Below are 23,331 nucleotides of genomic sequence, written 5' to 3' on the forward strand. Positions count from 1 at the left end.
AATTATGACGACGACGCAGTTCAAGCCTCGGAAACTGCGGTTGTCAGTTTCCCTCTTGACCAGCGCCGAAACGGCGAAGCATGGGTGAAAGGGAATGGGGGTGACGGGAAGAGCGACGTGAGCTGAAGGCGGGGCGACGTGAATACGAGTTCGAGGTTTCATGGATATAACAGTGCAAATGTATTTGAGGATGATAGCTGAGGTTCAGCGCGTTATGACGAAAAATAAAGTTCATGGCGGGGACAGAAACGCGCAACATGTCCCGAAATACCGCATGCGAAACAGATGAGGCGGTTATCTGACGTACGCCAGGGGTTAATAAAATGTCCGGAAGGCGACAACAATACTTGAACCGAGCGTACCTGGCGCCGTGACGAGTAGAAACTGGCGGATCGACTTGATGCAGTAGGCATTGGTTGCGCAGGAGGTTGGTTGAGAGTGGCAGCCAAGTCCGAGGTGAAGTTACAGGCGGCGGTTAAAAGCGAGGTGGGAGCGCCGCAGCAACTTGCGCCTGGATCACGCGACGGAGCGTCAGGTGTAGTGCAAAAGCAGGCTCAGTAACACGCACCACAAGAGATAGCTTGGGAGCCACTTATTCCTAATGTATTGCTGAATTTGCGGCAGCAGGCCGCAATGATCAGTGCCAACGCCTCCGGGCTCCAAGGCCAAGAGGTCCGCGGATTGCAAACTGGTGCGACGGGTGGAAAGACGCTCTTTGTGCAGCCTGTCGAAGCTTTGACAAAGCTTAATTACTTGAGCAACAGCCGTAGGGTACTGGGCTACGAGCATATGGAAGACTTCATTGTCAATGCCTTTCTTAATATGCCGTATCTTATCTACTTCAGTCATGGACACATTCACACGCTTACAGAGGTCGATAACGTCCACATTGTAGCTCGTGAAGGTCTCACCGCTACGTTGAGCTTCACCACGGAAATGGTGTTCAGCGCGGAGTCTCCGCGCAGCGGGTTGATCGAAGAACGAAGTGAACGTCTTTGTTAAAGCTGACCTGGTGGTAAAATTAGCTCCGTGGTTTCTGAACCACAGATTGACTACACCGGTCAGATGAAAGATAACGTTGGTTAGCTTGATGTGGTCATCCTACTTAGACACGCTAACGCGTTTCTACTCTGCGAGCAGTCCTCCATGTCGCCACTTATTATGCCAGTGAAGATCGCAGCGTCACGCTGGCGTACCGCACCAGAACACACGACAGCCGTGGGGGCGGGAGCGGCTTGCGAGGGGCCAGCGTCGTCGGTCATTGTGGAGGCCGTTGGTAACGTACGGCTTCAGAGTTCCAGGGCTGAGAAGACGGTTACCCGGCACCTCCACCAAATGCCACGGGATGTTTTTTAGGTGCGCAGAAACTTCTGGTTTGTTCAGAAAACTTGATGCTGCTATCGACAACGAAAATTCTTTGCTGGACTTCGTACCACAATCTACTACATCCTTCTTGATGCTGCATTTTCGAACCAAGGATTCAGCTTTCAGTATAGGTCGAATCCCTTCGAATGTTGCCATCAGCTTCTGAATTACATTGCCCATGAGCGTTGCGACATCAAGCGGCTTTATGCTGCCTTGATTCTTTCATGATCCACTAACTGGTCACATGGCTGCTGCAATGAAGCACGCGTTTACCACCGCAACAAAGAAAAAAGAGGCATGTCGCTTCAAAAGACTACTGAGAGACTTCTACCGACGTTCCAGTGTGGTCTCACAGCTTGACCATGGCATTGAATGGTTGCCTACAATGCGAGTTCAAGCCGCGGATGGCCTACACGTCAGTTTTGAGGGCGTATATTTCGTTGGGAGTCACATTCAAAGATTTCGCTTCAAACTTGATTTGCCTGTCAAGCAGCACAACCTGTCTCGTTCAAAAACCAATGTGCCTCTTGCTGCGCCAGCCGAATGCCGGCCTATAACCAAGAGCTCGAACCCGAGCGCAAACAAAGAGCCAGCCATTCCAATTAAACCGGTCAAGCAAAAACCGACACCTCTAGCATGACTCCTCGTCAAAGCGAACTACGATCCGCTAAGCCGAAACGTCGTGCGAAGCGTTTCCCCACCAAGAACACAACAATCCAGAGTGCTCCGTAGCCAATCAACCACCTGGAATCCTCACCCTGCTCAAATGGTTCGCCCTCCGAGGCACCGTTTAACCATATGCGGGCATTAACGCGAAAGTCACCTGCTGATCATTGACTGCCGGCAGATTTTGCATCTCCTGCAAGTAATGGCGCCACCAAAATATTTTTAAGGCAAGGTATATCACAGAAAAAAAAATGTTAGATATGACTATCATGTGATGACTCTTCACTTCACCGGACTCACAAAATTGATTCAAAAGGGTTATGCATTTGCCTAACACCGTCTGTGTCTCAAATGTCATTTGAAAGCATAGGAAAATGCAACAGTGCCTAGAAGAAGTTTACGTTATAGCAAAGTGCCGATAATTATAGCTCAAGATAAGTCTTGTTTATTAGATATTCCAAAGGAGGAACACTTTTCAGAGAAGCATTCCCTGAAAAAGAATGAGATTTTTTTATTGGAAATATATTCATTGAAACGAAAAACACCAGCTAGCCAAGCTGAAGCATAATGACATCGCTGCATTCCTCAGTTACACTCATGATTAAAAAATCTCGTTTGCAGCAACATTCCTCTGAATAGGAAACAGGCACAACTTTGGTTAATCTGTCATTTGTGAATCTTTCTGATGCTAAGTACAGCATAAATTTTTGTTGCGCCACCGTGTATTCAAAGCAGCGCTAGCGGCACAAAGATTTGGACTACTTTTCCTGCTTCTGAGACTTCAAACATTCTGTCATAACACACATCAGCATCCATACATAAGCCCGTAACAACCGCCAGCCACCATTGAACACCCACACCACTTCGTAACAAGTTCCTCGACATATACACTAAGCCAGTTCAGCAGGATGTAATCTTCGAAATTCAAGAGCAAAAGCCCTTCCCCAGAAATCTTACTAAAGAAGAATCCTCCTCATCACCATCATAAGCCTGGCTACGCCCACTGCATGGAAAAGGGCTCTCCCAAACGTCTCCAACTACCCCGGTCATGTGCTAATTGTGGCCATGTTGTCCCTGCAAACTTCTTAATCTCATCCACCCAACTAACTTTCTGCCTTCCCCTGCTGCGCTCTCCTTCTGTCGGACCAGTCCGTAACCCTTAATGGCCATCGGTTATCTTTTATCCTCATTACATGCCCTTACCATGCCCGTTTACTTTTCTTGATTTCAACTAAGATGTCATTAACTCGCGTTCGTTCCCTCACCCAATCTGCTCTTTTCTTATCCCCCCTTAACGTTACACCCATGATTATTCTTTCCATTGATCGTTGCATCGTCCCCAATTTAAGCAGAACCCTTTTCATAAGCCTGCATGTTTCAGCCCCGTAGGTTAATACTGGTAAGACACTTGAGGGATAATGGCAACCTGCGGTGCATGATCTGAGAATGCCTGCCAAACGCACCCCAGCCCATTCTTATCGCTTTGACTATTTTAGTCTCATGCTCCGGATCCGCAGTCACTACCTACCCTTAGTAGATGTATTGCCTCACCACTTCCAGTACCTCGCTACCTATCGTAAATGGCTGTTCTCTTCGAGATTGTTAAACATTACTCTAGTTTTCTGCAGAAACACTTCTACTTCTACACTTCTACTTTGCTTGTCCAGGTCAGTGAGTATGCGTTCCAATTGGTCCCCTCAGTTACTAAGCAAAGCAATATCATCAGCGAATCGCAAGTTACTAAGGCATTCTCCATTAACTCTTATCCCCAATTCTTCCCAATCTGGGGGCGGTATGCAGGCTGCGCCGAGTTTTTCGTTCATCCGAGTTTTACCCGACTTTGCTCGACGGCAGTCAGTGAATGGAGATCGCGTGGAACGCGAAAAAGCTACAGGCAAAACATATGTGGACAAAAAGCCGCGTATGACAGCATGAGCGCACCCTGTGCGGCACGCTGCTTCCACGTTTCAAGCGCAGAAGGTTGCACAAAGACACGCGCCAGCGCGGTGTGCTATTATCAACGGATTATCGCAACTTAGCAATACAGTGACTGTCCCACTGTCTTTCTACGCGCTTGCCGTGAGCCGCTGGCCACGCCTTTCCCGGGCGCGTCAAGGGCGTGCCTCCTCTTCCGGGCACTATCTTTCCATCCTCCATCGAATGCGAACAGGGTACATGCGGCGAATTCTTGCGCCTACACTTTCGCTCAAACGAATACCTTAATATACAACAAATAAAATAACAAACATGTTTATTTCTTTAAGTATCTGTTTTTCGTTTTGAATGCTAGAAATTTCCTATCACAAACGAAGATCGAGCAGGTTATTAAATTTTGCACTTCTTGCAGTGAGTGGCGGCAGTGAGGCGAAAGCTTAGAAGCGGATACAGTGACGAGGGTCACACACACGAAGGAGTTCATGCGGTGAGAAGTCGCCTAGGGGCGCTGCAGTGCTATTCTCAATAAAGTCGGTAATGACAAATGTCTAAGGACGTTGGTCATGACCACTCTTTCTATATTACAGGAATAGAAACGCAGCGCCGCGGTACGGCTGTTCATCGCAGGCGTTTCATTTAGCCTCTGCGATGCATTGCCAAGAAGTGCGTGCTTCCCAGCGACACAATGCATCGCTTGTCATCGCTTGCCCTCTCAGCTCGGCACCGCGCCGCTGCTGCTGAAATATAATTTGGGCGTGGCACAACCGTGGTGGGTGCGCGCACAAGTGTTACATGCCTCGCGTGGGGCGTGACCTCTGGTTTTTATTGACAAGCGAACTCGTGCTCAACTCGTACATCGCGAACCCCCTCCCCCCCCCCCCATTCCCCGAGTCGAACTCGGGAACATGGCGGTGGCAGCCTGTGTCATTGCATCCAGCGGCAGCAGGCGTCAGTATGACCGTCTGAATCCGTTCAACTACATGGCCGACGTGGAGTTTGAGCGTCATTTTCGCCTGTAGAATACATCAGTGCGCTGGCTGTGTGACGAGCTTACGGAAGTCTCGTCTGCGGAGACAGCGTGGCAGTTTTCATTCGCTCTCCGTCGAAGAGCAAGTCCTCTGCGCCCTCCGTTTCTACGGGACTGGAGTTTTCAGGGAAGCGTTGGCGCCGAGCGTTGCATTGGACGTCATCAAACTACTGTGAGCCACTGTATCAGAGATGTGTCTGACGCACTTATCGATGCGGCAGTGTTTAAGCGGTGGCTGGCTTTCCCGAAGACTGCGACTGAGCGGGCATATATAACAGAACGCTTCCTACTTCGCGGTAACATTACGAATGTAGTCGGGTATGTCGACAGAACGTACGTAGGAATTAAGGCGCCTTCAATGTCAGCGTTACTGTGAGTGGCATTGAAGCAATGTCTAGACGTCTGGCACGACCTCATAGTCCAGTGCGCCAATACGTCGGATGACCTTGTAGGGTCAAAAATAGCGTCGCAGTAGTTTCTCCCTGAGTCCTCGTCGGCGTATTGGGGTCTATACCCAAACACGATCGCCGGGCTGGTACTCGACGAAGCGTCGTCGCAGGTTGCAGCGTCGGCTGTAAGTCCTCTGCTGGTTCTCGATCGCAGGCGGGCGAGCTGTCTGGCTTCTTCGGCGCGCTGGAGACAGGTAGCGACGTCAAGATTTTCCTCGTAAGTGATGTGTGGCAGCATGGCGTCGAGCGTCGTCGTCGATTTCATGCCGTAAACCAGCTTGAACGGCGTGATCTGTGTTGTTTCTTGCACCGCCATGTTGTAAGCGAATGTTACGTATGGCAGGACGGCATCCCAGGCCTTGTGTTCGACGTCAACGTACATTGCTAGCAAGTCGGCGAGGGTCTTATTCAGCCCCTCCGTAAGACCATTCCTCTGTGGGTGGTAGGCCGTTGTCCTCCTGTGCCTTGTATGACTGTATTGCAGAATGGCTTGGGTGAGCTCCGCTGTAAAGGCCGTTCCATTGTCGGTGATGAGGACTTCTGGCGCACCATGTCGCAGCAGGATGTTTTGGACAAAGAATTTCACCACTTCGGCTGCGCTACCTTTCGGCAGTGCTTTAGTTTCAGCGAAGCGGGTGAGGTAGTCCGTCGCCACGACGATCCACTTCTTTCCGGTCGTTGACCTCGGAAAGAGTCCCCACAACTCCATACCGATCTGCTGAAATGGTCGGCAAGGAGGCTCAATCGGCTGTAGTAATCCGGCTGGCCTTGTCGGCGGTGCCTTGCGTCGGTGACAGTCTCGGCATGTTCTGACATAACGGGCGATGTCGGCGGTCAGGCGTGGCCAATAATACCGTTCCTGCATCCTCGATAGTGTCCGCGAGAATCCGAGGTGTCCAGCGGTCGGATCGTCATGTACAGCCTGCAATACGTCTGGTCGCAGTCCTGACGGGACAACAAGAAGGTAGTTGGCGCGCACTGGTGAGAAGTTCTTCACGAGTAGGTTGTTTTGAAGCGAGAATGAAAACAATGCTTGCTGAAATGCCTTAAGGATAACGTCGGTGAGCCCTTCCAAATACTCGACGATGTTTTTCAACTCCGGGTCTGCTCGCTGCTGGTCAGTGAAGTCTTCCGCGCCTAAAATGCCAAGGAAGGCGTCGTCATCTTCGTCATCTTGCGGCGGCGAGTCAATGGGAGCACGTGATAGGCAATCGGCATCAGAGTGTTTTCGTCCGGACTTATAGGTTACAGTGATATCATATTCTTGCACTTTTAGGCTCCACCGCGCCAGCCGTCCTGAAGGATCCTTTAAATTCGCTAGCCAACACAAGGCGTGAAGGTCGCTGACTACTTTGCATGGCCTGCCAAATAGGTAAGGGCTAAATTTCGCTGTAGCCCAAACGATGGCGAGGCATTCCTTTTTGGATTGTAGAATAATTGCCTTCCGCTTTTGAGAACGACCGGCTAGCCTAAGCTATCACGTGTTCATGTCTATCTTTTCTCTGGACTGGGACGGCACCGAGGCCTAGGCTACTGGCGTCAGTCTGGATTTTAGTATCGGCGTGCTTGCCGAAGTGCGCAAGTACGGGTGGCGACTGTATGCGTAGTTTGATTTCTTGAAATGCGCAGGCCTGCGGTGTTTCCGACTTGAACTCGACGTCACATTTAGTTAGCTGCGTCAGCGCCTCAGCGATGCGCGAAAATCCTTGACAAATTACCTGTAGTAGGCACACATGCCAAGAAATCTACATACTGCCTTCTTGTTGATGGGCTGCGGGAACTTTGCGATGGCAGCTCTCTTCTGCGGGTCGGGGCCGACTCCAGACTTGCTGATGACATGGCCTAGGAACAGAAGCTTATCGTAAGCGAAGCGGCACTTTTCTAGCTTCAGAGTGAGCCCTGATGACTTGATGGCCTCTAGTACTGTCGCAATACACCTAAGGTGATCGTTGAAATTTCCGGCGAAGACGATGACGTCATTCAAGTAAACTAGACAGGTCTGCAACTTCAATACTGCTAACACCGTGTCCATGAGACGCTAGAACGTTTCAGGCGCCGAGCACAGTCCGAATGGCATGACCTCGAAGTCGTAGAGGCCGCCTGGCGTGATGAAGTTGGTCTTGTCGTGATCTCTCTCGTCGACTTCTATTCGCTAGTTGCCAGACTTGAGATCCATCGACGAGAAGTATTTTGCGCTGCAGAGCTAGTCTAATACGTCGTCTATCCGTGGTAGGGGGTATACATCCTTCTGTGTGATCTTGTTCAGTCGATGATATTGGACGCAGAAACCTAAGGTTCCGTCCTTTTTCTTCACGAAGACAACAGGGTACGCCCACGGGCTCTTCGACCGCTTGGTGATGTCATCGTGCAGCATTTCGTTGACTTGTCGTCCTATAGCTTCGCGTTCTGGCGACGAACACCTCAGCTTTCCATCCACGCAGTCGAGCGATCCCTCTTGCGACGCAAATTTCATGGTCTAGTAGTAGACGTTGGTCACCCTCGATGACCCTTTTTACGTCGGCAGGTGTTTCGGTGCCGACGGAAATGACAATGCTGGAGCGAGGCGGGATGCGGACTTGATTTTCGAGCTCGCTTAAGGCATGGTGACTACGAGAGCTCTCCGGCAGTATCGCTGGATTTTCCGACAGCGTTATCGACTTCGACTTCAGGTCGATGATTGCGTGGTGTTTGTTCAGGAAGTCCATACCGAGAATGACGTCTCGTGAACACCGTTGGAGGATAACGAAGGGGGAAGGTATGTCTGGTCATGATGGTAATTCTTGCCGTGCAGATTCCAGTCGGCGTGATGAGGTCTCCTCTAGCGGTCCGAATTTGAGGGCCTTCCCATGCAGTGTTAACTTTCGTCAACTGGGCGGCGATGTGTCCACTCATTACGGAGTAATCGGCCCCTGTGTCCACTAAGGCGGTAACTGCGTGGCCTCGAGAAGCACGTCGAGGTCGATGGTTCTTTGTCTGGCGTTGCAGTTAGGTCTTAGTGTCGGATCACGGCTGCGTCGTGTTGAACTGAAGCTGGAACGTCGCGTCGTCAAGTCGTTTTTCTTCGGTGTAGTCTTGGCTTCCTGACTTCGTCGGGAGGGCGGCGTGTCGTTATTGTGTTGTCGAGATGGTCTTTTCGGCGTCTTCGTCGGCAGCGGAGGATCTTAGTGAGTTCGATGAACAGAAACCGCACCTCCATTGGTTGCTGCTTTTAGTTTTCCGGATATGGGCTCGCAGACCGGCCCCGGGCTGGGCCAGTGTATGGTCGGCGCTGCGGCGACAGGTAGCGGCCTGGTGACGGCGAACGGGACGGTCGTCGAGCGCTCCACTGAGTGGTGGCGAGGCAGTCGGTGATATCGCGAGGTCCTTCGCCAAACCATGGTCGTGGTGCGTTAACGACGAACCCTCGCAGTCCCATTTCCCGGTATGGGCATCGGCGGTAGACGTGACCTGCTTCTCCGCAGTGGTAGCAGACTCGGCTGTGGTGAGGCGGCGGACGACGGAATTGTGGCGTTAAAGGTCCCGGGCGCGGTCGTGCAGGGGGGCCTTGGCGGCGGGGGACGGCGGCGTGGGCCATCGCTTCTGGCTGGGGCTGCGGTGATTCTGATTGTACCTCAGGAACTCCAAGGGATCGATCGCTCAAGCTCATCTTTGACGATTTCGGCGATGGAGGCTACTTAAGGCTGCGACCTAGGGTACAACTTCTGCAGCTCTTCCCGTACGACCGCTCTGATAGTCTCGCCGTTATCGTCGGTGGAGACCGATTGAATTCCTGTGTAGTTGGTAGACTTCGTGTGGCGTTTTAATAGCCGGTTCCGCAATTCGGGTGTCATCTCGATGCTGGTGGCCTCGCGAAGAAGCTCTGCTACGGTCTTCGGTGGGCTTCGTATCACTGCGCCGAAATGTTCTTCCTTCACACCACGCATGAGAAGGCGGACGTTCTTCTCCTCGGGCATATCTGGGTCGGCGTGGTGGAACAGACGGTTGATTTCTTCTGGAAAAATGGCAACGTTCTCGTTAGGTAGCTGCACTCAAGGATCCAGCATGGCTTCGGCCCTTTCCTTGCGCACGACGCTCGTAAAGTTGCGCAGGAAGCCACTACGGACCTGGTGCCATGTTGTCAGGTTCGAGTCCCGGTTCTCAAACCAGGTTCTGGTGGCGTCTTCTAAGGTGAAGTATACATGCCGCAGCTTGTCGTCGGAATCCCAGTTGTTGAAAGTCGCGATTCGTTCGTAGGTCTCCAGCCAGGATTCCGGGTCTTCAGTTGCTGCTCCGTGGAAGGTGGGTGGGTCTCGAGGTTGCTGCAGGATAACCGGGGACGCTGGGGCAGCCATTGGGGTTATTTTGGCCACAACCTTCTTTGTCGTGTCAAGTAGAAGTCCGTGCTCCGGGGTGCAGTCCTTGCAGTCTGCGACTAGCACGCTGGTCTTGGGCGATGTCGGTTTTGTCCTCGCACTTCTGGCTTGGATCGCGGCTTTGCGGGGGCGTTCGGCACATGAACGCACCAGCACCTCCACCAGATGTCACGTGGTAGTGACTGTGAAGAAAGCAGCCAAACTGAGAAAGCCAAACTGAAACTAGCGTTTTATTGGGCGAACTTGTGCACTCCAGAACAGGCTACACTCAAAGAACGGCGACAGCTGCGAACACAGTCGGGGATCGGCGAAAATCTGATCAATGGGTCAAGCGCGTCGGCTTTTATACATCAATCGTCGAATGTTCCAGACTAATCGCTGGTACCTGCGCGCCTTCCACAAAGTTCTACATTATTCGCATCGCGCACACATGCAATCAGATTACACAAGGTTCTGTCACAGACAGTAGATGGAACCATCGGTAGCATTCCAGAAACTTCCCACACATGCAAGCGCACCCTGCGCTGTGCGATAACATTTGTTAGGTGGTGAAACGTGTCGCCCGATGAAGACAAATATACGTGTCAATACTGCCAAATTTGTCACTTCTGTAAAGTGGAAAGTTGGGCTAGTTGGTGAGTTATTATCATACCTTGCTGGTGAAGCAGCGCACTGACACGGACACAGTGAAGACAAACAGAAAAAGACGACACTCGCTGCACACGCAACTATTTTATTATAGAACACATACTTCATATTTATATACCTGTGCACCCTCAGGCGTCAAAGAAAATCAAGGCAAGATTAAAGGCACTTTTTAAAAATCATTTGCCCGCGCATACTCGGGCGTCAAAGATATGGCACCTATCTATCATGGTGTGCAATCCTATCGTAATTTGTTGCAACTCTAACAACCATTTTTATTAAACAATTTTTTTTCTTCTTCTTCTCGCCATGGCTGAGATGTACATCTTAGCCATGGGGAGGTTGCCTTTTTGGAAGTATTTTGGTCATGCATCATCTATCGACCGCGAGGCATTGCACAATTTGTTGCAGCGCGAGATGCGGATGTTGCGCCAAGCCGGTTGTGCCTATGCATTGTGGCGAAATGAAAATGCATGGAGAATCTTAGTTGGCTGGCTTGCATAAAGAAAATATTTCAGTGTTTGTTCAGTTCACTGTTGATGCATGTGCCAGAGGTTTAGCATATCTATTCTGTGGGGGGGGGGGGGGGGTGGCGACGCTAATCTCGATGGACAGATATATTTTCGTCTCATAATGGGGCTCCAATTCTTAAGCATTAGTACAATGCAGATCCACTGCTCTGCAGAACTCGGTGTGCGAGAAGATGTCATGAACCATGAAGGCAAAATTACATGTCGGAAGAAATCTGGTGCAGATGCCAATAAAACGTGGGTATTTAACCTGCCATGATAAAAATTGCAGAGTGAATAGACCTTATGTACAGCTTTAGAGCAATCATACACAACACGTGATATGCTGAAACATGTAAAAGCTTGCCGCAATGCCAAAGTAGGATGAGTGACATGCGTCATATTTTGGCACTCAACATGTCTTGTAACTGCAATTTTTTTGTAAGCCTCACTGTCACGCCTTTCCCTCCGGCACTCCCTTTACTGAAATGTGGCACTGTCTTTCCACCCGTGTCATGATGATGGTGGAAACGGCAGCAGTAACGATGGTTAATGCTTGCCCCTTTGATTCCTGTGAGTTTAGTTGCAAAGAATGTGGCACGTGCATACACTTGTGCTGCAAGATTTAACACTTGTGGTGATATTTTTCAGGGCTAATTTGTGTTGGGACATTTCAAAGATGTGCGCCATCGTGGCCTAATAACTAGAGCATTGGTGAGGTTGAAGACTCGGTGTATTAGTATAGAAGCTTGAAGTTGATTGGCACAACAGTTCGATTGGACACAAAGAAAAGAAATACACACAGCAGAATGCTCTGCTGTAGGTGTTACCCTTCTTTGTGTGCCGTGGAATTATTGCGTGATCCAACGTCAAATAGAGCATTGGGCTTCTTTGGTGCAGGGCCGAGGAAATGTGAGCTATTCGACAACATGCCGGTGCCTTGCCACAATTGTGGAAGTCTGAAGGTTTGTAAACGAAGCTTTGCTTTCAAATCCACTAGCTCATGTAATACAAGGACTGATTTAAAGAACTGTCATACAAAAATAATGGTGAAAGCAATGGCCTTTCAAAAGTGTAATTTGTATATCGACACTGTTGGCATAATACGTGCCACACCGGACTCAACAATTGTACTGGACAGAGCAGTTCGTTTCATGTGTAAAGCACAAGTTTCCATTACATGCTGTGCAGATAACCAAGCTCAGTTTGTTTTGACGTGGTACACAATATTCACTGTAATCTGGTTTTGATTCTAAAGAAGTGCCAAACACTACCACTTTTTCAAGGACATCATTGGGATATTTGACGAAACCTTTTTACAGCCTCTCATAATGGAAGTGTGGCCAGCCAGCTTTGCTTGGATGCCTTTATAGATTTTTTTTCCTGATCATTGTGCACTATCAAATTGCTAAAGTCTATGCAACTGGTGCAAGGCATTACGTGATTCTATAGTCGGATGCAACTTTAGGAGGCCGCGGACCCTGCACTTTAAAGGCAGGTGAACAAAAGCCTGCACCAATGGGCACGCACTCTAAACTGACGTCGTGCCGCCGGATGCACTGATACCTGATCGTTGGAAAGCGACTATTTCTTTAGACGTGGAGGCAATCGGCTGAGGCGCTTTAATAATTTGGGTGGGGGGGTGGGGGGACGGGGGCTTCTCTTCTCTTCTGATGTTGTATCCGACTGTAGAGGATGCCACTTTTCAAACAACACAAAAGGACAAAGTGTACAATTATTTGTCCCATGAAATGGATACATCTGAAGAAAGCTATGAAGGGGCTTAAGCTGTGTGAAAATTAGTACATGCAAATATATGACATTGTTAAAGAATATGTGGTATGGAACATGCATGTAATGGCATGTTTGAATCGGGGAGTGTTGCAGTTATATGCACAGTCTATAGGTGATAGCATTTTTGAGCTCCTGCTGTTTCCTGTCTTTTCATTGTGAATTACACACACCGTTCATCTTGTGGCTAATCAACAAGCACTCTATTCTTGCACATGGAAAGAACAAACAGCACAGTGACGTGTATGCTGCATTAGTGTATTTTTCACTTACATGGTCCAAGAGTGGCACAGATTGCCTTACGTTTTCGCCCATTTTGAAGAGACACCAAGTGCATGTTACAAGTGTCCTAATATGCACAGCACAATGTTTACTGCAATAATTTTATTCATGCTTTTGAAAAATAAACAAAGTAATAAACTGAAAGCTCCTTTATAGGTGTCTTCTGGGGCTCGACTGGAGAGCAGGGAAGGCACCGATACTACTGTTGCAGAGCAGCCCTCTGGATATCTGCCACATTCTCAAGAGCACATGCTTGGCGCTCGCCTACTGCCACAAGGTGGTGGAGTGCCTCCAGCAGCAGAATGTTTTGCTGCAAAAAAAGGTGGAGGGTTGGAATGAGTCCAACGCATATAAACCATTATTTACAAAGAAAAATGGTCGTTGCACTATTGGTACTAAGTGCCCTTAACTGTAGGAACCTGTAGTGTAGTATGCATAATAAAACAATGTCTCGGGACAACGTTGCTTTATTTTCCACAACTGGGGTTGTCTTTTTGAGAGCCAATTGTCATGTTGATTAGTGTGACAGCAGCTGAGGTGTCTCCGCACCTTAACGATTCTACTGTCAGCCCCACAAAGCTTTTTGTTCACTGCAAAACAAATGCCTGTCCCTACAATCCCATTTTATGCGAGCTGATTGTACAGTACGTGTACAAACATCATATTTTTGTCCCATTACCCAATTTTCTACCATCCTTGGCTGCAGGTCGCTCTCCTTGACATCCATTTTGTCACGCTTATGTAATCACCTCTTATGCATTGGCAACATGTGAATGAAAACGTGCATGGCCTGCCTGCCGATTCCATTTTTTTCCTTAATCTCAACTAGCATATCAGTTGCCATGGTATACTACGCCACTGTCTTCCTGCCTTAATGCTATCTCCATTTTTGTTACTTCGCTTTCGGAACAGTCCTCGACTTGTCACGTTTCTTTGTTATCATCCAGTTTATGTCCCGTATTGCATAACCGGTAGAATCCCATGATTCTAAACTTTTTTCAAGGGTATCGGTGACGTGGCGATCACGATTCGATGATGCCTTCCATGTGCTGTTCAGCCCATAAAATTTTTTTTAACTTTCCTGTTTATATCAGTACCTGCTATTGCTATTTCACCTGGATAAAGATACTCTTCTATAGATTCTGCGGGCTGAAGGTCAGTCATGAATTTCTGTTATCTCACCACGTTAGTGAAGGTTACCTTTATCTTTTCCATATTTTCGTGGTACCGCGTGCACGTAAAAGCAAGAACACTCATTGGTTCTCAATGCCTTTTTTAAACTGCTGGACATCCAGTTTGTTACTACGAAAGCGACTTAATCCGTGCACTATTATTATGCTAAATATGAAACAGCAGAAATATACTTATCTGCAGTTTGTTGATGTCTTCTTCACTGTGTTGGTTGCAAGATCCATCGTCGGCACCACCTCCTTGTCGCGTCGTAGCTATATAGGCTGTCTTCCCTTTGCACACACTATGTAATATTCGTGACTCTCGTAGTCACGCAGAGTGGTCGAATTCGGCGCACTCACAGAAGCAGCACCTGAAAAGTTGTTGCTTCAGCGTTACGCCGTGAACAGTATGTTCGCGTTGCGATCTGTAAAATCGCCGAAACTATTGGCAGCCTTACTCGGTGCACGGAAAGATTGCTCACGAAGGACCAGAACTATCCAAGAAATAGTGGTCATTGTCGAGCCTGATCACTACGTCGCGCAGTGCAGGCTCATTGTACGAGTTTGTTTACCCTGGGCCTCTTCGATGTTTAGCCGCCATGCTCGCCCGGTGAATGGATGTGATGACGCCACCACAGCGTTCCCTCGTGGTATAATGCGAAGCGTACTAAATTATAGATGAGTCTGCCGTTTACGCACGTTCATTTCGTCACGTGCTGGCTATATAAGTGACGACGATTTCTTGTCTAACTCAGTGTACAAGGAAGCCGTACGCGGTTCCGAAACGTCAGATTTTTCATCAGACTTGGTCAGTGACCGTAATTCCTTCATTCCCATGCCTGACCAGACGAACTTTCGTCGAACCCTTAATTATATAGATGAGTCTAATACAGATTCTAGGTACATCTTGTAAGCTTCAAGATGCTCCTAAACCATGTTAAAGTAACTAATAATATTGTACTAAATGCATTGGTTTTGTAGCTTGCTTGTGCATGTAATGCACTCGGTGGAACGACAAAAAAAGTGAAAGAAGGCATGACCATGCACCGACAGTGGGATCATTTGAGCCCCAGCTTGTCGACCCCCCAGAGGGCAACGCCCAATGAATCATAGCCACCCAGAGTGAATCGAGATAAACCAATGAAACTGGAGGCTGGTCGAAAGATAAACTGTGTCGCGGTACTATTTGTGCTATCATCGTGGGCTATTGCCAGACCTCGTGAGGTTCCGAGTTTCGCCAAACTCGGCGCATCCTGCTAGCACCCCAGCTCTCTGAATACCTCCTCTAAACACGCTGTGAATAGCACTGGAGAGTTTGTATCTCCCTTCCTGACGCTCTGCATTACGTATCATGCTAGGGAACAAATAAAAGAGGTGGTCACCAGCTAGAGAACACTATATTACAAACGGGCGGACGCAGCCCCTACTTCAGAGTTTAAAGAAGTCATCCGGAGCAACTTCAATGACTATCTAAAGGACACCGGATCAGTGATGCCGTTTGCCAAATCCCTGCTTCCTTTTAAAGGGCCCCTCACCAGGTTCCATAGAACATTTTGGTTATAACATGTAACTTCTCACGTGTCCTCTGGAGAGTGTTCAGCCACAAAGATTTTTGAAATCGGCTCAATAATAGCCGGCATATAAATATTTCAGTGCCGCGAAACCATGATTTCACAAGGGAGCTTCACTGCATAGCGGGACGCTCTCTCCGCTTGCCCCGTCTACCCTCCTCCAGCGAAATTCCCTCCCTGCGTTCTCCCATACCGGACCTCCAGGATCGCGCGCCGCCAATGTGAAGGGCCTCGCCTTCATTTTTCAGCCTCCTCGCTTTTTTTTTTGTGACGCTACGCACTTCCGCTGATGGCGTGGCGCTCGATCTGCTTTGATGTCTCGTTCTGCGCAGCGCACTATTTGTGCGCTGTGCAAGAGAATACATATATACCGGTATAATTCAGTGCTACGCGAATACTGAGGCAGAACAAGTGGATCGCAGAGCATCATCGCGCGCTGAAACACGGTAAAAATGCCATAGTTTCAGCACCTGTGCACTTGACTGCACAACAGTAGAAACAAGCAGACGAAGAGGAACTACATCTCTGCTAAAGAAAGGGGGTATTCCATGCAGGCACTGACACAAGAGAAGTGGACAGCATGAACAGCACTTTTCGTGTGTGCGTGTGGGCACACCTTACCTCTTTTTTAGCACTATGAATCTTTAAGTAGCACAGCTTTCTGTCGTTCCAAGTACATCTTTCTTGCTTCGATGTGCAGTGAAACAAAAAAATTCAGACATTCCCGTTTGTATGTTTTATTATTTCTCTAAACTTCAGTTCGTCAATTCAAGCAAAAGATACCACAAATAAAAGATGTTGCCTTGAATAATTATCGAAGTCACGTGTCACCACGAACACGTCATGCTGTGGATCCCACTACGTAGGCGTAAAGACGTGACTACTCCACCGTCCGGCTTGGAGAGTGGTCCCCGGGGTGAATCGCTGCATGGCTGCCATTGGCTGTTTTTAAGCAGACGATTTTTCGACGCTTGCGGCAAGGTCCCCTTCAGTTACGGCCCTAGCAGAAGGGCGATACTTCAGCAAAATGGCGGCGCACACGATTGTTTACGTTAGCATGGCAACAGAAACAGCAGCCGCGCATCGCCTCTTCACCCTGGTGCTTTTTTTGTTGTGTTTTTAATATGACGACCGGTCCGCTCGCTGTGCGCCTTTCTCCATGCTCCGTGCACCTTCACTTTTGCTTTTTTTGCGTGTCTGTGGCGCCTATAGTTTTTTTATCGCGCGCATGTGCTATCCCAGACATTGTTTGTGAACTGGCGCATGGTGAGCCGTGCGTTCCTCATGCCCTATCGTGCACGCAGTCTTGTCCATACTTTGAGTATAGGAGCATATGCCAGAACATATATAAATTGCACTTCCAACACAACAGATCTTTGGCCTCGTTTTATTAACTTCCGTTTCCGAAAACAAATAGTTTCGCATAACTTGGTATGATATACAATCAGAAAATGAACAAAAATGAACAAATGCATGACATGTACATGACTTCTAAAGAACACAAAAGTTCACAGACAGTTAAATAAAAAAAATAAAACTCAAGAAAACGTGAAGGCCGTTTTATGTACACACATAAAATATTTTTATGCAATGCCCTTAAGACCAATGCAGGCCGATCAGCTTACTGTCCGCTGCCTACAAAGTATTTACTAAGGTAATTGCAAATAAAATCAGGAACACCTTAGACATCCGTGAACCAAAGGACCAGGCAGGATTCCGTAAAGGCTACTCAACAATAGACCATATTCACACTATCAACCAGGTGATAGAAAAATGTGTGGAATATAACCAACCTTTATATATAGCTTTCATTGATTACGAGAAAGCGTTTGGTTCAGTCGAAACCTCAGCAGTCATGGAGGCATTGCGGAATCTTTCTTTCTTTCTTTCTTGATTTATTTAGGACAATGAACAGATTGTCTTAGGGGACACGGCTAAAGGCAAACATTTGCCTGACTAGGCCGTGCCACCCGTACATTGGCAGCAACATGGCAGTGGCAGGCTTTCAGGAGGTCACACATGAAATTAATGTAGTACACATTTTCAACACTTGAGTACCCAATTCGCGTAAGAAGAAAGAAAAACTGTTAATGTTTATACAGTTTTCTAATCAATTGAAGCACAACAACAACAGGAAAAAAAAGCATGTACGAAATTTTTCATACCTGTAGGTGAAAGGTTAAAGCTTACAGAGTTTTCTAAAAACCACAACAAGAAACATGTGCAAAATTTTCTATACCTGTAGTTGAACATTTCTATTAGTCTTCGGATAGTAACAATTCTTTTACCGTTTTCTTAAAGCTTTGCTTTGAAATTCCAGAATTTAGCAGGTCCAATACCAAGGGGTAGTCGTTTAGAAGGTTAGGAAGTTGAACTGCTAGTTTTTGATCTCCGTATTCCTACCAGAGGTTTTCTGAGGTTATAGCTTGTCATTCTGCCATAGTATTTACTTTGGAAGGAACATTTGTCTTCCCAGAATTACCGTGAAATTTCGAGGAATAATTTGTAAGTGTGAAGTTTTGATGCTGTTAATATTTTATATTTGTTATAGTATGGTTTAGTGGTATCAGTACGTTCTAAGTTACCTATCGCGCGCAGTGCGCGGTTTTGGAGTGCTTGAATTGATTTTAAGTTAGTTTGTGTAGTGGTTGACCAAACTAGAAAACAATAAGTTAATCGAGAATGTATAAGCGCGTTGTAAATATTGGGCTTCACAATTATCGGTAGCAAATATCGCAACTATTTAGCACACCGACAGCACGAGCAATATCTTTTCTAAGAACATCTACCTGCGGTGACCAGGACGTATTTTCATGGAATACAATTCCTAAAAATCTGGCAGTTGATGCCTGTTCGAGGTTGACCTTGTGAAATTGTAGTGTTAGCTGAGGGTGGATTATTGTTCCTTTTGATTTAAACACTAGATACTTAGTTTTAGGTATGTTTAATTGGAGTTTATTCGCATTTAGCCACAAGCTTAGTTGCTGTAACCAGATGTTAGCTTGCTCAAAAAGATTTCCTATTTCCCTTCCTGAGAAGAGCACGTTAGTATCATCCGCGTATAATATAATATTGGAACAGCCTTGAATATTGACAATATCATTAATATAGAGTAAAAATAAAACAGGCCCCAAGACAGATCCTTGCGGCACGCCCTACTTATAGTGCTGAATTTCTGAACTAACTCAATTTATTGTTGTGTACTGTGTTCTAGAGGTGAGATAGCTTTTCATTAAGGATAATGCGACACCACGAATTCCATAAAGAGGTAGCTTTTTCAAAAGGACATCGTGTTGCACGCAATCGAAGGCCTTCCTAAAACCTAGAAAGATACCTAGAGTTAACATTCGGTTTTCTATGTTGTCAAGGATTTGTTCCTTTATTTCAAGTAAAGCGGTTTCTGAAGATCTAGCCTTACAGAAACCATATTGCTCCTGAGCTATTATTTTATACGTGTCTATTAATTACATGCTCAGCAATTTTCGCGAAGACAGAAAGAACGGATATTGGCCTGTAGTTATTCATGTCGTTAAATGGGCCACTTTTATGAATGACAGTCACTCGGGCTAGCTTCATCTTATCTGGAAACACACCGTTAGAAAGAATTAGGTTACACATATGTGCAAGAGGCGTGCTTACAATTTCACTGACGGCTTTCAACGGCTTCACTTTTCTATCATCTTCACCTGAAGCACAACTGCCTTTCAACGATAAGAGTACGGTCTGTATCTCGTGCTGCTCAGTAGGCGCCAAGAACAGCGTAGAAGAACAACGATTTAATAAATATTCCGTTCAAGGGTGTAGACGAGCCGTATGTAAAAATACTGAAAGATATCTATAGCGGCTCCACAGCCACCGTAGTCCACCATAAAGGAAGCAACAAAATCCCAATAAAGGAAGGCGTCAGGCAGGGAGATACGATCTCTCCAATGATATTGACAGCGTGTTTACAGGAGGTATTCAGAGACCTGGATTGGAAAGAATTTGGGATAAGAGTTAGTGGATAATACCTTAGTAACTTGCGATTCGCTGATGATATTGCCTTGCTCAGTAACTCAGGGGACCAACTGCAATGCATGGTCACTGTCCTGGAGAGGCAAAGCAGAAGAATTGGTCTAAAAATTAATCTGCAGAGAACTAAAGTAATGTTTAACAGTCTCGGAAAAGAACAGGAATTTACAATAGGTAGCGAGGAACTGGAAGTGGTAAGGGAATATATCTACTTAGGACAGGCAGTGGCTGTGGATACGGATCATGAGACTGAAATAATCAGAAGAATAAGAATGGGCTGGGGTGCGTTTGGCCGGCATTCTCACATCATGAACAGCAGGTTGCCATTATCCCTGAAGAGGAAAGTGTATAAAAGCTGTGTCTTACCAATACTCACGTGCGGGGCAGAAACCTGGAGGCTTACGAAAAGGGTTCTACTTAAATTGAGGACGACGCAACGAGCTATGGAAAGAAGAATGATAGGTGTAACGTTAAGGGATAAGAAAAGAGCAGATTGGGTGAGGGAACAAACGCGAGTTAATGATATCTTAGTTGAAATCAAGAAAAAGAAATGGGCAGGGGCAGGACACGTAATGAGGAGGGAAGATAACCGATGGTCATTAGGAGTTACGGAATGGATTCTAGTAGTAGGGAAGCGTAGCAGAGGGCGGCAGAAAGTTAGGTGGGCAGATGAGATTAAGAAGTTTGCAGGGACAACATGGCCACAACTAGTACATGACCGGGGTAGTTGGAGAAGTATGGGAGAGGCCTTTGCCCTGATGTGGGCGTAACCAGGCTGATGATGATGATGAAGATGATAGAAGAGCTTTTGATGTGCGCACTGAGAGCTTCTGATATACTCATTGAGATATTGCCCAAAACTGGACGACAGATCTGACACAGTCATGAAAACTAAAGAAAGGAAAAATTCACTCGGAATGGCAAAAACACTGACAAGCAAAATACATAACAAATCGGAATAAATGCTAAAATTGTTTTATTGACCGTCATACCAAGAAAAAAGAAACAAGAACTTGGAAACCTGCGCAAACAGTATATGAAATGCGTAACATGTTCATTACTATTAAACAAAGGGAACAGCACATGGCAGAACAAAAATAACTATGTACTAAAAACAGAAATACACATTGGCCACATTTTGCAGTTGGCCAAAACTTGAGCAACCGTAGCAATGGGGAAAGAAGGTAGCGAGCTATGCAGCAACACATAGGAAACATTCGCAGAAAGACCTATTCTTCAATCAAAGAACAAGTGAAAAGAACCGACAATACGACTTTTCTTTCCCCCACGAATGCAATGCTTAGCAGTGAAATTACGGCACTTAAGGCACTAAGTCGTACCTACACGGCACTCCTTTGTGTATGAAACACGATCTGCAAAACTCTGCATATAGGATACTTGCAATGCTCATGCTTTCCTGAAAAATAAAGCGTACCATGCGTACATACAAAGGTTCTTCGCGTCGCTTTCCCATCAGTGATTACTGAGATAATACATAAACACGGCCAGTAATCTTTCAGCTGTTAGCACGTTTGTAGAACGGTGACGGGGATAAAAAGCACCGAGGGCGGAATGGTAAGTTGAGCGAGGTACTGATGTTGTAGAATGAGACTTGGCACAGAAAAACAAGTCATAAACCAGGTGGCAATGAGGAGGAACATCTATTTGTCAGCTTTCTCTACAGTTAAGAGTGAAGTGTAGCACAATCAAGCGCGACGACGTCCGGAGACTTATGGAGCACACACATGCAGATGGCCGTGTTCATGTACATGAGTCTTCTCATGTCCATGGCTCTGCGCGCTCATCTGTTGTCTTTCACAACCCGTAAGAAGCTTGCAGGGCTTGTTTTTGAGGTATTCTTGCACCACTGGATGATTCACGGGCGGGCCACGCCACCGCAGTTGGAATGTTTCGCTCACCGTTTGCACTCGTACAGGTCCTGTTCATGGCATTGCTTGGCCAGTCCTGTTCCACGCCACCGGCACCACTGGCTGGGCCTCGGCTGATCGAATGCTGCTACCACAACCAGTTCTCAAGCAGCGGGCCATTTTCTAGAAAAAGCGGCCGGGATCCACCAGATGTCGCACCGACAAACCTAATTGATAGTCATCCACTCTGCTGGCAACTCGGAACCATGTCAGCTGACCTGCCTGCATATAACCACGCACCCTTCTTCCACACTTCGGGCCACGCCACCGCAGTTGGAATGTTTCGCTCACCGTTTGCACTCGTACAGGTCCTGTTCACGGCGTTGCTTGGCCAGTCCTGTTCCACGCCACCGGCACCACTGGCTCGGCCTCGGCTGAGCGAATGCTGCTACCACAACCAGTTCTCAAGCAGCGGGCCATTTTCTAGAAAAAGCGGCCGGGATCCACCAGATGTCGCACCGACAAACCTAATTGATAGTCATCCACTCTGCTGGCAACTCGGAACCATGTCAGCTGACCTGCCTGCATATAACCACGCACCCTTCTTCCACACTTCGGGCCACGCCACCGCAGTTGGAATGTTTCGCTCACCGTTTGCACTCGTACAGGTCCTGTTCACGGCGTTGCTTGGCCAGTCCTGTTCCACGCCACCGGCACCACTGGCTCGGCCTCGGCTGAGCGAATGCTGCTACCACAACCAGTTCTCAAGCAGCGGGCCATTTTCTAGAAAAAGCGGCCGGGATCCACCAGATGTCGCACCGACAAACCTAATTGATAGTCATCCACTCTGCTGGCAACTCGGAACCATGTCAGCTGACCTGCCTGCATATAACCACGCACCCTTCTTCCACACTTCGGGCCACGCCACCGCAGTTGGAATGTTTCGCTCACCGTTTGCACTCGTACAGGTCCTGTTCACGGCGTTGCTTGGCCAGTCCTGTTCCACGCCACCGGCACCACTGGCTCGGCCTCGGCTGAGCGAATGCTGCTACCACAACCAGTTCTCAAGCAGCGGGCCATTTTCTAGAAAAAGCGGCCGGGATCCACCAGATGTCGCACCGACAAACCTAATTGATAGTCATCCACTCTGCTGGCAACTCGGAACCATGTCAGCTGACCTGCCTGCATATAACCACGCACCCTTCTTCCACACTTCGGGCCACGCCACCGCAGTTGGAATGTTTCGCTCACCGTTTGCACTCGTACAGGTCCTGTTCACGGCGTTGCTTGGCCAGTCCTGTTCCACGCCACCGGCACCACTGGCTCGGCCTCGGCTGAGCGAATGCTGCTACCACAACCAGTTCTCAAGCAGCGGGCCATTTTCTAGAAAAAGCGGCCGGGATCCACCAGATGTCGCACCGACAAACCTAATTGATAGTCATCCACTCTGCTGGCAACTCGGAACCATGTCAGCTGACCTGCCTGCATATAACCACGCACCCTTCTTCCACACTTCGGGCCACGCCACCGCAGTTGGAATGTTTCGCTCACCGTTTGCACTAGTACAGGTCCTGTTCACGGCGTTGCTTGGCCAGTCCTGTTCCACGCCACCGGCACCACTGGCTCGGCCTCGGCTGAGCGAATGCTGCTACCACAACCAGTTCTCAAGCAGCGGGCCATTTTCTAGA

The sequence above is a fragment of the Dermacentor albipictus genome, chromosome 9 (assembly GCF_038994185.2).
Source record: "Dermacentor albipictus isolate Rhodes 1998 colony chromosome 9, USDA_Dalb.pri_finalv2, whole genome shotgun sequence".
Classification (NCBI taxonomy): domain Eukaryota; kingdom Metazoa; phylum Arthropoda; class Arachnida; order Ixodida; family Ixodidae; genus Dermacentor; species Dermacentor albipictus.